Raw genomic sequence first — 16,939 nt, 5'->3', positions numbered from 1 at the left:
GAATGAAAACTCCTCCTATAAGCTTTAACCAGACACTGATAGAAGTCACAAAACTGCTATATACTGCTGATGAGAAAAGGTATTTGGCACCCACAGCGGGTATTGGACGAATTTCGGGGCCGACTCACTAAGCTCTATTCCGCCCCTACTCACTCATCTACTCAGGGTCTGGATGCCTTCTTGACCGACTTATCCCTACCCTCCCTATCCGACACGCATACGTCTCTTATGGACCAAGATATTCAGGTCTCGGAAGTTCTTCAGTGTATTAAAGACTTGAAGGTCGGTAAGAGACCGGGCCCGGATGGCTTCACGGCTTTGTACTACTGGAAGTTAGCAGATGTTCTGGCCCCACATTTAGCGGCTATGTACAATTCGGTAAAGGAGGGTCAGTCATTCATGTCTAATCTGCTGACTGCCAACATCGTAATGTTCCCGAAGCCAGACAAGGACCATTCTTCTTGGGCTAATTTCAGGCCAATCTCCCTAATTAATATCGATATGAAAATCTTGACTAAGATTTTGGCCAATCGCTTGAATTCTTTTCTCCCGCGCCTAATAAAGAAGGACCAGGTGGGTTTCGTCCCTCGCCCACAAGTGGGGGATGCCATTAGACTGCTCCTTCCAATTCAACACATTGTACATACCAGATCCCTGGAAACGATGTTCTTGTCCCTCGATGTCAATAAGGTCTTTGACACATTGTCTTGGCCCTATTTGACACAAGTCCTTCGTCATTATGGTTTTGCCGTTTCCTTCTTGAGCTGGATCTCGGCTATCTATGACTCCCCCCAGGCCAAGGTTCGATAACACAGTTTTGAGTCGTCCACTTTCCCCATTAAGAGGGGAACTAGGTAGGGATGCCCGCTCTCCCCACTCCTGTTTGTCCTGGCTCTGGAGACCTATGGTGGAGGCCGTTCGATCCCATCTGGACGTGTCGGGGGTGGAGGTGGCGGGTACTTTGCACAAATTATCACTGTTTGCGGATGACATTCTGTTGACCATTACCAAACCTAGAATCTCCCTTCCCAATCTGCTGTCTCTTTTAGATTCTTTTGCCTCGTTCTCAGGCTTAACAGTTAACCCGGCAAAATCTAAGGCAATGTCTATCAATATCCTCCCCTCGGATTTAGAATCCCTACAGTCTGCGTTCCCTTTCCAGTGGTTAACCTCATTACCTTATTTGGGGATTAGGCTTACCCCGAAGTACTCAGATTTATATCAAGCCAACTCTCCTCCCTTGTTTGCGAAATTGGCGGCTATGCTCGTCTTTTGGTCCACTCTTCCGCTTTCTTGGTTTGGGAGAGTGGCGACGGTATGTATGACCTATCTCCCAAAGTTGCTTTATTATTTTAGAGTTTTACCTGTCCAGGTACCCTCTCACATCCTCCGAATACATCAACGTAAAATTCTTCAGTTTATCTGGGGCCCCACGAGACCCAGGATTAAGAGGCAGATGCTTTTTGCACGTAGAATCAATGGTGGCCTATCGGTCACTAATTTACATGCTTATTATACTGCGGCGGGTATAGCCCCCATGGTCCCGCCTTCACGAGAAGCAGCAAATGCCACTGTGGGCCACCGCTGATTTAGTGGATTCTCATCCGACACCTCTAGCCTCTCTCCCTTGGCTCCCCCGAGCACATCGCCCACCTACCATAGGTCCTTGTCTAGCTCATTCCCTTAGGTTGTGGGATGCGGTCAAATATTCAGCCGGTTTGATTTCCCCTCATCTCCCGCTACTCCACCTTCTTCATTGCCTGTTATTCCCACCAGGTTGCGACAATCCCTTACAGTTTTCATGGTGGACTGAACATGGCTTTGTAGACGTCCATTCTATGCTCACCCCAACCAAGATTATTCCTTTTACGTTCATCCCACGACATTCCCCTTAGGGAGCATTATAGTTACCTACAACTCCGACATTTACTCCAACATCTTATCGGATCTCAATCCACCCCCTATACTATGACCCCCTTCGAAAGTTTATGTAGATCGCGCCCCCATTCCTCGGGTCTCATATCTTTGATTTATGCAGCTATCATTAATTCTAAGAAACCACCATTGAGACCTTATCACCTTCAGTGGGAGTATGAATTAATTATAGCCTCTTCAATAAACTATATAATTTTCCTCTCTCCTCCTCCCCTTCCCCTCCCCCATTTTCCTAACCTCTCATTCTTCATCCCCCTTCTTTCTTTCTTCACCTTCACAATGTCTTGGTCACCGTCCAATTTTTTAGTCACTTATTCACTTACCCCTCACTTGGTCACTAGCAACCCTTCAAGATATTTCTTATACTTGCCTATGTTCATACATAATTGATAGGTTCCTTCCCACACCTACCCCCTCGGCCGCCGTGGGAGATAACTTCTCTGTGGTTGTTTGGGCGCTTGAGCTGACAGGACACCTGCTTCTAGGTAGGCGACACTACTCCTAATCCCCAACATGTATTATAAATATCTGTCTCCGTCGGTAGGTGTCCTACATGTAATGGACTTTATATGTTTCAATTCATTCATGTTGTGTGTTTATATATCAACTTTCAGAATTTCTCCTGACAAAGCGATTTAATATCGCAAAACTAGTAGAGAGACTCCCCGTACCGTGACCTCAACACTCACCTGGATTCCCCCCTAGGGGACTGCAGCTTCGGTGAGTTGATTGGTTGTCACGATATGTGTATATCGTTTTAATTGTCTTTTTAATGTTTGATGTTTCATAACTCTTGTTTGTTATTATACCAATACATTTTCCTATTTCTTTGATATATCTGCTTTTTTCTGAGTTCATCTACTCATCTTGTACCGTAATAGTCCTCCCTGCCCATTCTTACTTGTGGTTCTTTTGGGGTTCCCTGAGCCCTCCTACTATCTAACCTTTAGTGGGAGGCTGAGCTTGGGAAGCAACTCGATCCAGAGGACTGGCAGGCCATGACCGTAGCATTGTCCAAATGCTCTAAGAATGTTCTCTTTATGGAAAACGCTTGTGTTTTATAGATGGTACTATACCCTGGCCAGATTGACAAGTTTTATACCATCCTATTCCCCTTTATGCTTCCGTGGATGCACTCAGGAGGGTACAATGGCACACGTCTGGTGGACCTGCCCCATGGTATGTAGATTGTGGGTTAGAGTTTATGCGTTGCTCCGCAACCTCTTCATCACCAATTTAAAGAGGGACCCTTTTGAGGCCCTTTTGTGGAAACCGATCACGGGGCTTCTCCGCCCTGAACGCCAGTTGGTGGCACATGATTTTACTGCAACTAAACTGACCATAGCAAGGGCCTGGAAGACCCCGGTCCTCAGCTTTGTAGCAGTTAAAAACTGCGTTAATGATATTATGGTTAATGAGAAACTTAATGTCGTGTTATTGGACACCCACGATAAATTCCTGGGTGGCTCACAAGCACCCTTCACGTTTTGTTTCAACGCTACTTTTTTTTTGACGAACCTCTGTTCCCCCCACCCCGTGGACCCCCTTCCCCTCTTCTATCCCGCTTTTCCTTATTTATTTCTCTCTTTCTCCCTTTCTCTTTAGTATTATTTGCTCATGCTAGTCTTCTAGCTGGTTCTCTTTCTTCTCACCCTCTCTCTCTTCACTCTCTTTGTAGCTCGGGCCCACAGGCTCGGTCCTGTTGGTCTTGGACACATGATGTGTTGTTTATTTTACAATTTGGTAAATGTTATTCTCTGTTATGTGCCTTTTTAAGTTTGTTTTCCTTTTTGTAATGTTGCACATTGAATAGCCATTTTGCTTTTAAGTTCTACATATATTCCTGTGTGTTAACCGGTATGTTATCTAAACCAGCATAGCGTCACTTTAGCAGGACGCATGAGGTAGGAACATCCTATTGCTGGTCTTCTACGTCCGCCCTTGGATTCCTAGGAGCTGGATCAATCTCAGGACTATGGACTAACTTTTCTGACGCCTCCAGTTCTATACATGATGATAACTCATGGTGTGTCCACCACTGTTTTTTTTTTTTTTTTTTGTGTTTTTATATGTTGATGTGTTCTCAATAAAACTCTTTGTACAAGAAAAGGTATTTGGCCTTTTATATTTACTAAAATAATTGCATTTTCATTTTCTGTGTACTGTGGGAGATCAGATATAGTGAATGAGGGTTTGGTAACACTTTTAAACAGTATAGAGGGATTATCTTTAGAAAGCTCATCCAGGAGCGGTGGCTGAAGGCTGGCTCTTAGCTTGAAAAGTCCAAATTCAATTTTATTCAGATCCTTCTATCGCATAAAGTGATTTTTGGGGTTGGTCCCCCTTCGTCAGGGCTTGGTACTGTTGAACATAGTGGGCCAGATTCACAAAGAGATACGATGGCGGATCTCCTGATCCGCCGTCGTATCTCTGAGATCCGACGGTCGGATCTATGCGACTGATTCATAAGAATCAGTTCCGCATAGATCTCCCTTAGATCCGACTGGTGTAAGTGACTTACACCGTCGGATCTTAGGCTGCAATCTCCCGCCGGCCGCTAGGTGTCGCATCGGTCTTTTACGCGTCGGATATGCAAATGAGGAGAACCGCCGATTCAGAAACGAACACCCGCCCGTCGCTTTTTTTTTTACATCGTTTGCGTTCAGCTTTTTCCGGCGGATAGTTACCCCTGCTATATGAGGGGTAGCTAATGTTAAGTATGGCCTTCGTTCCCGCGCCGAGTTTCACATTTTTACGTCGTTTGCGTAAGTCGGTCTGGAATACGGATGGCCGCAATTGACGTTGCCGCCGAAAACAATGATGTCCTAGCGACGTCATTTGGAGCATGCGCACTGGGAAATTTCGCCGGCGGCGCATGCGCAGTTAAATCGGTGCGGGAACGTGCCTGATTTAAATTGTACACTCCCCCTAGCCGCGGAATTTGAATTCCGCCGGGGGAGTTACGATCCGCCGGTGCAAGTTTCGAGGTAAGTGCTTTGTGAATACTGCACTAGCCTCGCTAAATTGCACCGGCGGACCGTAAATCACATAGATTACGCGGATCTAAAGATCCGCTAATCTATGTGAATCTAGCCCAGTGTGTACTGGACTGATAGAGCTGAAGGGATCTTGGGGTTAAAATTTAGAATGATCGCTCCCTTTGGTGGTTAAGCAAGATCAGATTTCAATATTTTAAAACCTATGTCACCATCTGATATGTCTAAGGAGGGGACTGTAGGAGGTCCTAGAGAGAATACACATCAACACTGGATCTATAGAATGATCATAGAATATGTCAAAAGGTACAAAAGCTCAAATCAGTCACTAGATGAATCAATTGCCAATGAATCTGTGTTATTATAGGACCATCTAATATAAGATCATACAGGTTAGCAAACAGGACATGTTAATGTTCCTCTCCAGGCAAATAAGTCCCCCTCTCTCCTATGCGGTGACATGGACTTCTGAAGAAGGATCCTGTCAGATGTAAACAGAAGAAGTGGGAAAACTTGGAACTGGAGCGCCTCATTAACACAGATTTAGGTATGCAAAAAAATGCATTTTATAGCAAAGGTCTGATTTCAGTTTAGTTGTCTCAAGATTTTACACTCGCTATGATATTAAAAGGCATAACATTTTTAATTTAGGCATTTTGAGGCCAAAAGATATATATCCTGTTCCTGACCCAAATTCATGCGCCTTCACTTATGATCTAAGGGATTGTTAAGCTGGCCATAGTTGGCAGATGGAAGATTTCTCCCTGTGAGGGCATTGTATTTTGATAGCGGGACTCCTCGCTGTCAAATTACACTGATCAGCAGCTGCAACAGCTGATCAACAAAAGTATTCCAGCATGTCCCCCTCAGGGATAGCCTCACTCAACAGTCCCTGTTGAACCGGGCAAATTTTGATCAGTGTATGGCTAATTTTACAGCAGTGGGAACACCTTTCATTTCCAACCCTCCCTCCACCTGGCAGACAACAGAGGACCTTACACGGAAGCGTACCCCTATATACCCCCCACAGTGCCTCAGACACTTCTACTATACCACTAGGCTACTGAAGTTGTACCATGATGTCTAGGGACAGTCCTAGGATTCATGTCTCTGAATGCCAGGTCTTAAAATTGGCATCATAAAATCCCTTATGATCACCCATGGGCAATATTATGTTAGTTTGTGCACCCCAAAGAGCCCCTCAACCAAGCCTCCAAGCGCTCCTCCTTTATCCCACTGACATCAATGCAGTGGGATTTTTTATTTCTCCCAATGATAGGGGCATGTTTTTCTTCAAGTGACATGACCAACACAGGGACCTTTTTCCTCAACCACTGGCACTATTTCAGCACATGCTGCAGCTATTAAACACATTTTGTCAATGGTGACACTGGAGAGGAAAATACTTCCCTTTACTGTGTCAAAGTATCAGTAACTAGGGAAGCCATGTTTAACCAGGGCTTGGTGGTACCCTAAGGTTCCTCCAGAAAATTCTAGGGGTTGCTTGAGCTAGTTCTGGTTCCAACGCCACCTGGCAGCAGCATGACCCCAATTATCTTATTGTATAGGGTGGCATTTTACCCATCGCTGTAAGAATGAGCATTCTTCTCACTGAGCACCAATGTAAGGGGCATGCTTCCTAATGACCTCTCATGTAAGGGTCATTCTTCAGACTAACCACCAATGTAAGGTACATTCTTTCCACTGACAACCAATGTAGGGGGGAATCTTCCCAATGACCACCTATATAAGGGGAAATCTTCCCACAGACCACCAATGTAAGGGAGATCTTTCCACTGACCACCAATGTAAGGGACATTCTTCTGACTGACCACCAACAAAAAGGGCCTGCTGACCACCAATTTAAAGGGCAATCTTTGATGATCAATGTAAGAGGCATTCTTCCCACTGGTCACCAATGTAGAGGGCAATCTTCCCACAGACCACCAATGTAAGGGACATCTTCCAACTAACCACCAATGTATGGGACATTGTTCTGACTAACCACCAACACAAAGGGCATTCTTCCCACTGACCACCAATATAAGGGGCATTCTTCCCCCTGCCCACGAATATAAGGGACATCTTCCCACTGACCGCCAATGTAAGGGACACCTTCCCACTAACCACCAATGTTAGGGACATCTTCCCACTGACCACCAATATAAGCGGCATTCTTCACACTGGCCGCCAAGGCAAGGGATACATTCTTCCCACTGACCAACACTGTAAGGGGCATTCTTCACACAGACCGCCAATGCAAGGGATTCATTCTTCCCACTGATCAACACTGTGAGGCCCCGTACACACGACCGAGTTTCTCGGCAGAATTCAGCCAGAAACTCTATCGGAGCTGGATTCTGCCGAGAAATTTGGTCGTGTGTACACTTTTCACCGAGGAAGCCGACGAGGAACTCGTCGGGCCAAATAGAGAACATGTTCTCTATTTCCTCGTTGTTCAATGAGGAAAGTTGGCCCGCCGAGATCCTCGGCGGCTTCAACACAGAACTCGACGAGGAACTCGATGTGTTTGGCACGTCGAGTTCCTCGTACGTGTGTATGGGGCCTAAGGCAGGCCTCGACAAAATCCAGGCGCCCGGTCGCAATTGCAACAAGAAATTGTGACCTGGTGCCTGGGGAAGCCTAAGCCTGCAGAAGGCCGCAAAGCCGCGGCCTCAATTACCGGCCGGCGCGATCGCGGTGGGCCCACCGGCAATTGAGGCCGCGGCTTTGCGGCCTTCACAGAAGGAAGCTGAGGCCTGCAGAAGGCCGCAAAGCTGCAGCCTCAATTACCGGCCGGCCCCGGCCGCAGCTTTGTGGCCTTCTGCAGGCCTCAGCTTCCTTCTGTGATTTGGCATTACAGGTTACATTACATTACATTACAAGTAGCAAAACAGCAGTTCTAATGTGTTTTTCACTGTTTTCACTGCCATCTCCTTCCCTCTAATTAGAACCCCTAAACATTTTATATATTTTTTATTCTAACACCCTAGAGAATAAAATGGCAGTCGTTGCAATACTTTCTGTCACACCGTATTTGCGCAGCGGTCTTACAAGCGCACTTTTTGGGGGAAAAAATACATTTTTTTTAATAAAAAAATAAGACCACAATAAAGTTGGCCCAATTTTTTTTTATATTATGAAAGATAATGTTACGCCGAGTAAATTGATACCGTTTACATATGCGGGCGCTACTCACATATGTGTACACTTCTGCGCACGAGCTTGGCGGGACAGGGTGCGTTTTTTGGCTCCTTACTTTTTTAGCTGGCTCCTAGATTCCAAGCAAATTTGTCTGCTGTAAGGGGCATTCTTCATACAGACCGCCAGTGCAAGGGACATTTTATCCACTGATCACCACTGTGAGGGGCATTTTTTTCACTGGCCACCAATGTAAAGGGGTATTCTTCTTACTGACCTTCGATGTAAGTGGCATTCTTCACATTGGCCACCAATGGAAGGGGCATTCTTCACATTGGCCACCAATGAAAGGGACATTCTTCACATTGGCCACCAATGAAAGGGACATTCTTCCCTCTAACCAGCAATGTAAGGGGCATTTTTTACAGTGACCATTAATGTAAGAGGCAGTCGTCACACGGACCATCAATGTAAAGAGCAGTCTTCTCACACATCTCAGACATTCTTCAAACTGGCCAAAAAGGGCTCCCTGAGACCTGGGGCTAGATCCACAAAGAAATTACGGCGGCGTATCTATTGATACGGCACGTAATTTCAAAATTACCGCGTCATATCTTTGTTTTGAATCCTCAAAACCAGATACGACAGCTTCTGGGTTAGATCCGACAGGTGTACGTCTTCGTACGCCTTCGGATCTAAGATGCAATACTTCAGCGTCCGCTGGGTGGCGTTTTCCGTGTCGGGTATGCAAATTAGCGATTTACGACGATCCACGAACGTACGCGCGGCCATCGCATTTTCTAACGTCATCTGTAGTCGGCTTTTTCCGGAGTATAGTTAAAGCTGGTATTTTGCGGCGTATAGATAGAATTGCCATGTTAAGTATGGCCGTCGTTCCCACGTCGAAATTTGAATATAGCGAGTCGGCGCTATACTGCGCCTGCGCACCGCCGTTCGGCTCCTTTCGGCAATCGTGACGCAGCTTACGCGACGGGGGGGGGCTCGTTTTTTGTCATCACGTCAATCACCAGCATGTTAGGAATGCCCACTCCCGCGGGACTCGCAACCCGGAAGCCACGGGTGAATTAGCCGTACCAAGGTATGTACAGCATACAAAAAAACATAATAGGCATAATTGTATTGTAATGTGGGGAGCCAATGTAATACTAGAAAGTCGTTTTTAGGGTGAACCTCCCCTTTAACTGATTGAATAAGTACACCGCTGCACATATAAATCACACTAATTCAACAGTATTCACCATTATATACAGTGTAACAGTTCTATACAACTTACATACAGTATATGAATAAAACTAGGTCTCCATAAAGTATACATAGTAACATCATATACATTATTTATATACAACAGATTAATAAATAAATACATGTAAACATATGTACCTCATAAGTATCTAATATATCATTTATGTTGAGAGATGTCAATGCATGTGCCTTATGGTGGCCACACACGCTTTGTTTTTTTATCAGGCCAATGTGCTATTTGAACAAAATAAATGAACTGCAAACTGATTGAATAGCCATGACGTCCACACCATTGTATTTAGACTTGGATTACGTTGGATTCGATCAAACTGAGTCGATTGGCCAGGGCAGAAAATTATTGACTGTTTTGCATCAATCCGAGGTTGCATGGTGAAAACAGAGATGTGATCAATAATACTTTTCTATCGGTCAAATTCTATTTCCCAGTGTGTGGCATGATAATCAATGTGTTATTGATTATTCTTATCGGGAGAGATCGATCGGAAAGTAAATTGATAATTTATTGAAACAAGTATGGCCCCATCATACATATCTAACATGATGGATAGCTAGATAGATAGATACAATAGATAGATAGATACAATAGATAGATAGATAGATAGATAGATAGATAGATAGATAGATAGATAGATAGATAGATAGATAGATACAGTAGATAGATAGATACAGTAGATAGACACAGTAGATAGATAGATAGATAGATAGATAGATAGATAGATAGATAGATAGATAGATAGATAGATAGATAGATAGATACAGTAGATAGATAGATAGATAGATAGATAGATAGATAGATAGATAGATAGATAGATAGATAGATAGATAGATAGATAGATAGATAGATAGATAGACACAGTAGATAGATAGATAGATAGATAGATAGATAGATAGATAGATAGATAGATAGATAGATAGATAGATAGATAGATAGATAGATAGATAGATACAGTAGATAGATAGATACAGTAGATAGACACGGTAGATAGATAGATACAGTAGATAGACACAGTAGATAGATAGATAGATAGATAGATAGATACAGTAGATAGACACAGTAGATAGATAGATAGATAGATAGATACAGTAGATAGATAGATAGATAGATAGATAGATAGATAGATAGATAGATAGATAGATAGATAGATAGATAGATAGATAGATTTTTTTTAATGTGGACTGAGTTAAGGGGTTTACGGGAGGGAGGGGGTGGTGGTAGAGGTTGGGGGGTATGATTTGTAGGCAGTTACCTATGTTAGGTAAATTATCAATGTTACGACCATGTTGGTCGCGAGAGACATGGTATTGTGCCATGGTACTGTACTCTCTATTTTCTGTGTTTGTATGTCTTGTTGAAAAAATTTCAATAAAAATAATTTTTCAAAAAAAAATAAAAATACAGGACATCAAAACATTTTTGTACTTCACAAATGCTGTCTTAAATGAATATAATTAGCACCTATCTGGGCATTCTTCCAATTGATCACCAATGTACGGAGCATTTTCTTGCTGACCACCAATATAAGGAACAATCTTACCACTGACCACAAATGTAAGGAACATTCTTCATACTGACCATCAATATGAGGAACATTCTTACCAATGACCATCAAAGTAAGGAACATTCTTGTCACTGACCATTAATATAAGCAACATTCTTACCAATGATCACCAATGTAAGGAGCATTTTTTCCCCACTGACCATCAATATAAGGAACATTCTTCTTACCGACTACCAATGTAAGGAACTTTCTTCCCAACGACTACCAATGTAATGAGCGTTCCTCCTATTAACTACCAGTGTAAGGAATATTCTTCCCACTGACTGCCCATTAATGTAAGGAGCATTCATCTCACTGGCCCCCAGTGTAAGGAACATTCTTCTCACTGACTACCATTGTAAGGAACATTATTCCCCCTGACCACAAATGTAAGGAACATTATTCCCCCTGACCACAAATGTAAGGAACATTCTTGTCATTGACCACAAATTGAAGGAACATTCTTCCAATTGACTACCAATGTAAGGAACATTCTTCTCACTAACTACCAGTCTAAGGAACAGTCTTCCCATTGAAGATAGATAGATGAGATGGATAGACAGATTGATAGATAGATAATTAAATAGATGGATAGAATTTTAAGATAAGGGGCATAAACACATATACCAATATCCTATTATCTATTGATTATTTCTAATAAGAGAGATAAATTGGAAATAAATAGATCATTTATTGAATTGTACACAAATAGATAGATAGATAGATTCTTCTCACTGACCACAAATATAAGGACCATTCTTCTCACTGATCACCAATGTAAGGAACATTCTTCTCACTGATCACCAATGTAAGGAACATTCTTCTCACTGATCACCAATGTAAGGAACATTCTTCCCACTGACAACCAATGTAAGGAACATTCTTCCCACTGACCACCAATGTAAGGAACATTCTTCTCACTGATCACCAATGTAAGGAACATTCTTCCCACTGATCACCAATGTAAGGAACATTCTTCCCACTGACAACCAATGTAAGGAACATTCTTCCCACTGACAACCAATGTAAGGAACATTCTTCCCACTGACCACCAATGTAAGGAACATTCTTCCCACTGATCACCAATGTAAGGACCATTCTTCCCACTGACCACCAATGTAAGGGACATTCTTCCCACTGATCACCAATGTAAGGAACATTCTTCTCACTGATCACCAATGTAAGGAACATTCTTCCCACTGACCACCAATGTAAGGAACATTCTTCCCACTGACCACCAATGTAAGGAACATTCTTCTCACTGACCACCAATGTAAGGAACATTCTTCTCACTGACCACCAATGTAAGGAACATTCTTCACACTAACTACCAGTGTAAGGAACATTCTTCCCATTGAAGATAGATAAATAAAATGGATGGATAGATAGATAGATATTAAATAGATGGATAGAATTTTGAGTTAAGGGGCATAAACACATATACCAAAATCCTATTATTTAATGATTATTTCTAATGAGAGAGATCAATTGGAAATAAATAGATAATGTATTGAAGTGTAGATAGATAGATAGATAGATAGATAGATAGATAGATAGATAGATAGATAGATAGATTCTTCCCAATGACCACTAATGTAAGAAACATTTTATCCCACTGACTACCAGTGTAAGGAACATTCTTCCCATTGAAGATAGATAAATAAGAGATAGATAGATAGATAGATAGATAGATAGATAGATAGATAGATAGATAGATAGATTGGAAGATAGATAGATTAGAAGATAGATAGATAGATAGATAGATAGATAGATAGATAGATAGATAGATAGATAGATAGATAGATTAGAATATAGATAGATAGATAGATAGATAGATAGATAGATAGATAGATAGATAGATAGATAGATAGATAGATTAGAATATAAATAGATAGATAGATAGATAGATATATTAGAATATAGATAGATAGATAGATAGATTAGAATATAGATAGATTAGAAGATAGATAGATAGATAGATAGATAGATAGATAGATAGATAGATAGATAGAATTTTAAGATAAGGGGCATAAACACATATACCAATATCCTATTATCTATTGATTATTTCTAATAAGAGAGATCAATTGGAAATAAATAGATAATGTATTGAAGTGTACAAAGATAGATATATAGATAGATAGATAGATAGATAGATAGATAGAATAGAATATAGATAGATAGATAGATAGATAGATAGATAGATAGATAGATAGATAGATATATTAGAATATAGATAGATAGATAGATAGATAGATAGATAGATAGATAGATAGATAGATAGATAGATGTATTAGAATATAGATAGATAGATAGATAGATAGATAGATAGATAGATAGATAGATAGATAGATTAAAATATAGATAGATAGATAGATAGATTAGAAGATAGATAGATAGATAGATAGATAGATAGATAGATAGATAGATAGATAGATAGATAGATTAGAATATAGATAGATAGATAGATAGATAGATAGATAGATAGATAGATAGATAGATAGATAGATAGATAGATAGATTAGAATATAAATAGATAGATAGATAGATAGATAGATAGATAGATAGATATATTAGAATATAGATAGATAGATAGATATATTAGAATATAGATAGATAGATAGATAGATAGATAGATAGATAGATTAGAATATAAATAGATAGATAGATAGATAGATAGATAGATAGATAGATAGATAGATAGATAGATAGATATATTAGAATATAGATAGATAGATAGATAGATAGATAGATAGATAGATAGATAGATAGATAGATAGATAGATATATTAGAATATAGATAGATAGATAGATAGATAGATAGATAGATAGATAGATAGATAGATAGATAGATAGATAGATAGATAGATTAAGAGATGGATAGATAGGTAGATAGATGATGTGGTCCCCCCCAGTAGATAAGCGCACACACATCATACAGATGACATATGGGGGGGGGGGGGGGCATGTAGACACACACAGTGCTGGGATGTGAGATGATGGATGGAAGGGTCACCTGTATGAGGGATATGAAGTCATGGGAGGACGTCACTCATCTATAGATATATAATAAGAAAGCCTCCAATCCCCCCATACACGGCTCATAGATGGTTTATTACAGAAGCCATGGTGGGTGAGATATACATACATGCCATAGATAATACAGACACATCTACCTATAGATCTATAGATCAGTCATACAACAGTCACGCTGATCCTTGCACTCAGTAATCCAATGACATCGCCCGATCAATGTGCCCCCCACAACACATAATCATAGTGGGGGTCCCCCGGAGTTCAGTGCCCCCCTCCCCCTATATTATCTCCTGCCCGTCTCCAGCGGTGGCTGGCACCCAGGTAATCCAATAACTTAATAAACAGCATGCCATACCGTTGGCGATGGCGGGTTCAGTGGTGTGGCAGAGCCAAGGTCCGGAGTCCTCCACCATGCTCCATCCTCTCCTCCGCCGACCTGCCCGCTTCTATTCTGCGCTGTGCCAGCTGAGAAGGGGGGCTGCATTGTTTCCAGCACCGGCTCTATTACACCTATAACAAGCGCGCCATCTAGGGGCAGGCTATGGAACTGCGCCTCCACAGCGAAAGACCTGAAAGTGACGAGTTAACCATTGCAATGCCTCCTAGAAGCTTGTATAGGATATGATTATATATATATGTCCTATATTATTATTTTGATATGATATGTGTATATTATATGATATATGTATATATCACAGCTAATGCCTGGCTTCACCTTCATGTAACAAAATAAACAAATGTACTGCATTATGTATTACATGAGATTAAAGCAAACTGAATGCTCAGTAAGTCATCTGATATGTCTATGGGGGAGATTTACTAAAACTGGAGCACTAAGAATCTGGTGCAGCTGTGCATGGTAGCCAATCAGCTTCTAACTTCAGCTTGTTCATTTAAGCTTTAGCAGTAAAACCTGAAAGCGGATTGGTTTGTATGCAGAGTTTGATTTTGCATTCCTCAGTATTAGTATATAACCCCCTATGTGTTGCAATATATATACAGGATTCCTATAGTCAACAGTTTGCGCAGCGCAAAATTGTGGGCAAAAGCGGGCAATCTTGCTGCAGTATTCCTGCCCCCCGACCACCCCTAATCACAGCAATGCACCCGCTCAGGGCTGCACCCATGCAGCGGGAAAAAAATTAAATGCGTTGCATTCAGCAAGCAGTGGTTAGCAGTGGCAGTGCGTCCATAAGGACATACGGGCACGCCCCCCTCTCTCCAGCCACCCCAATGGCCCAACTCTGTGACCAATATATAGGTCCATGGCCGCTGACACCCCCTATTCAGGTGCCCAGCTCCTTTTCGGGTGCCAAGTGCCTGAATTACAGCGGCGGGGGGTGTTTTTGAAGCACCTGATTAGTGCCATAGGCTCAAATAAGCGTCAAAAGCGATGACTTGCGAGCTCCATGCACTGAACCACCTCTCCGCCAATCAGGTGCTCGAGTCTGTTACCCGTCACCTGATTGGCTGTAACGACAGGCACTGTGATTTGACGCCTATTAGGTGTCCAATCACCTATAGGAGAGGAGGGGAGAAGATCCATGGAGGACACCACTCACGGGCAGATGGCTAGCGGGCAGGGGGATCACAATGGCGGCATTCGATGGGCACAGTGGCAGCATTCGATGGGTACATTGAGAGCAATCGATGGCACAGTGGCAGCATTTGATGGGCACAGTGGGAGCATTTGATGGCACAGTGGCAGCGTTTGATGGCACAGTGGGAGCATTTGATGGCACAGTGGCAGCGTTTGATGGGCACAGTGGGAGCATTTGATGGCACAGTGGGAGCATTTGATGGCACAGTGGGAGCATTTGATGGCACAGTGGGAGCGTTTGATGGCACAGTGGCAGCGTTTGATGGGCACAGTGCCTGTGTTTTATGGGTACAGTGCCTGCGTTTTATGGGTACAGTGGCTGCACTTGATGGGCACAGTGGCAGCGTTTGATGGGCACAGTGGCTGTGTTTGATGGGCACAGGGCCTGCAATTGATAGGCACAGTGGCTGTGTTTGATGGGCACAGTGGCAGCATTTGTTGGGCACAGTGGCTACGTTTGATGGGCACAGTTAGGCTGCAATTGATGGTTTGTTTGCCCCCCAAAAATGTTTGAGCACCAGCCGCCACTGGGTTACTGTATGGTGGTGCAGCATTTTAAGGGTTAAAGCAGGAAATGAGGCAGCAACACATCACCTCACTGCGCGTCAAACGCCCTCTGAAAAGGGATCCACCATGGATCACTTTTTAGAAGGGTGGCAGACAGTATAGCTGCAGGCATGAATGAGCCCTAAGGGAGGAAGTACATTTACAAACCTATCCAATACAGGAGGATTCAAAGGGTTCTGGGGAGCTTACATGAACATGATCAATCAGGGCGCATTCACTGCATTCGAAAAATGCCAATCCCCATAGGCACACACAAAAAACAATTGTTTCCTATGTGCCACGTTTACACTTAAACAACCTTCAGGTGAGCTGCAGTGTGGTACAAAAAATTGCAACATGTCTGAATTATTCCGTCTGGCAGCACAGCCCACCCGCAGCTCTGTCTGCGTTTCTATGCCCTGCAGCTCAGAATGAAATGTTGCACTTCAATAAAGTAAAAACAAAAATGTAAACAGTGCTCTGTGCTTTAAAAGTGCAAGACATTGCAGGCCAGAACCAACACTTTCTGTACAGTAAGGCCGGGTTCACACTGGTGTCATGCCATTTAGCTGCAGCGTGGGCGTATTCACAGTTTTGTGCATTTTACCTCACATACATTTCTATTAGGTTGCACGTTTTTGCTGCATTTTCTGAAAGCAAATCATACAGATAAAGCATGTAGGACTTTAGGGGCACTTTCAGAAAATGAGGCAAAAATGCACAGCCTGATAGAAGTCTATGGGACTGCGGCTAAAACCGAGGGTGAAATGTATGAACACCATGGATACACCCAAACCACAGCGCACCAGTGTGAACGCAGCCTAAAACGCAGCGTTTTATCATGCAGGTGGTGTGAACCAGCC

The 16,939-nt window shown here is 42.5% G+C and overlaps 1 protein-coding gene across 5 annotated transcripts in view; it reads right to left on the bottom strand.

Annotated features, from left to right (window-relative positions):
• Positions 1-14,409, bottom strand: part of MGAT5B (alpha-1,6-mannosylglycoprotein 6-beta-N-acetylglucosaminyltransferase B) — a 293,322-nt gene extending 278,913 nt beyond the window's left edge. For 2 of the 5 annotated variants that reach the window (XM_040330117.1, XM_040330120.1), the window contains exon 1: positions 14,286-14,407. The gene's annotated coding sequence lies outside the window, so the exon portion shown is untranslated. Of the gene's footprint in view, positions 1-14,285 lie in introns of all 5 variants that reach the window. The other 3 variants (XM_040330121.1, XM_040330118.1, XM_040330119.1) reach the window with 3 other exon arrangements.
• Positions 14,410-16,939: the final 2,530 nt, after the last annotated feature.

The sequence above is a fragment of the Rana temporaria genome, chromosome 12 (genome assembly GCF_905171775.1).
Source record: "Rana temporaria chromosome 12, aRanTem1.1, whole genome shotgun sequence".
Taxonomy (NCBI): domain Eukaryota; kingdom Metazoa; phylum Chordata; class Amphibia; order Anura; family Ranidae; genus Rana; species Rana temporaria.
This window is presented reverse-complemented; position numbering and strand designations above follow the sequence as displayed.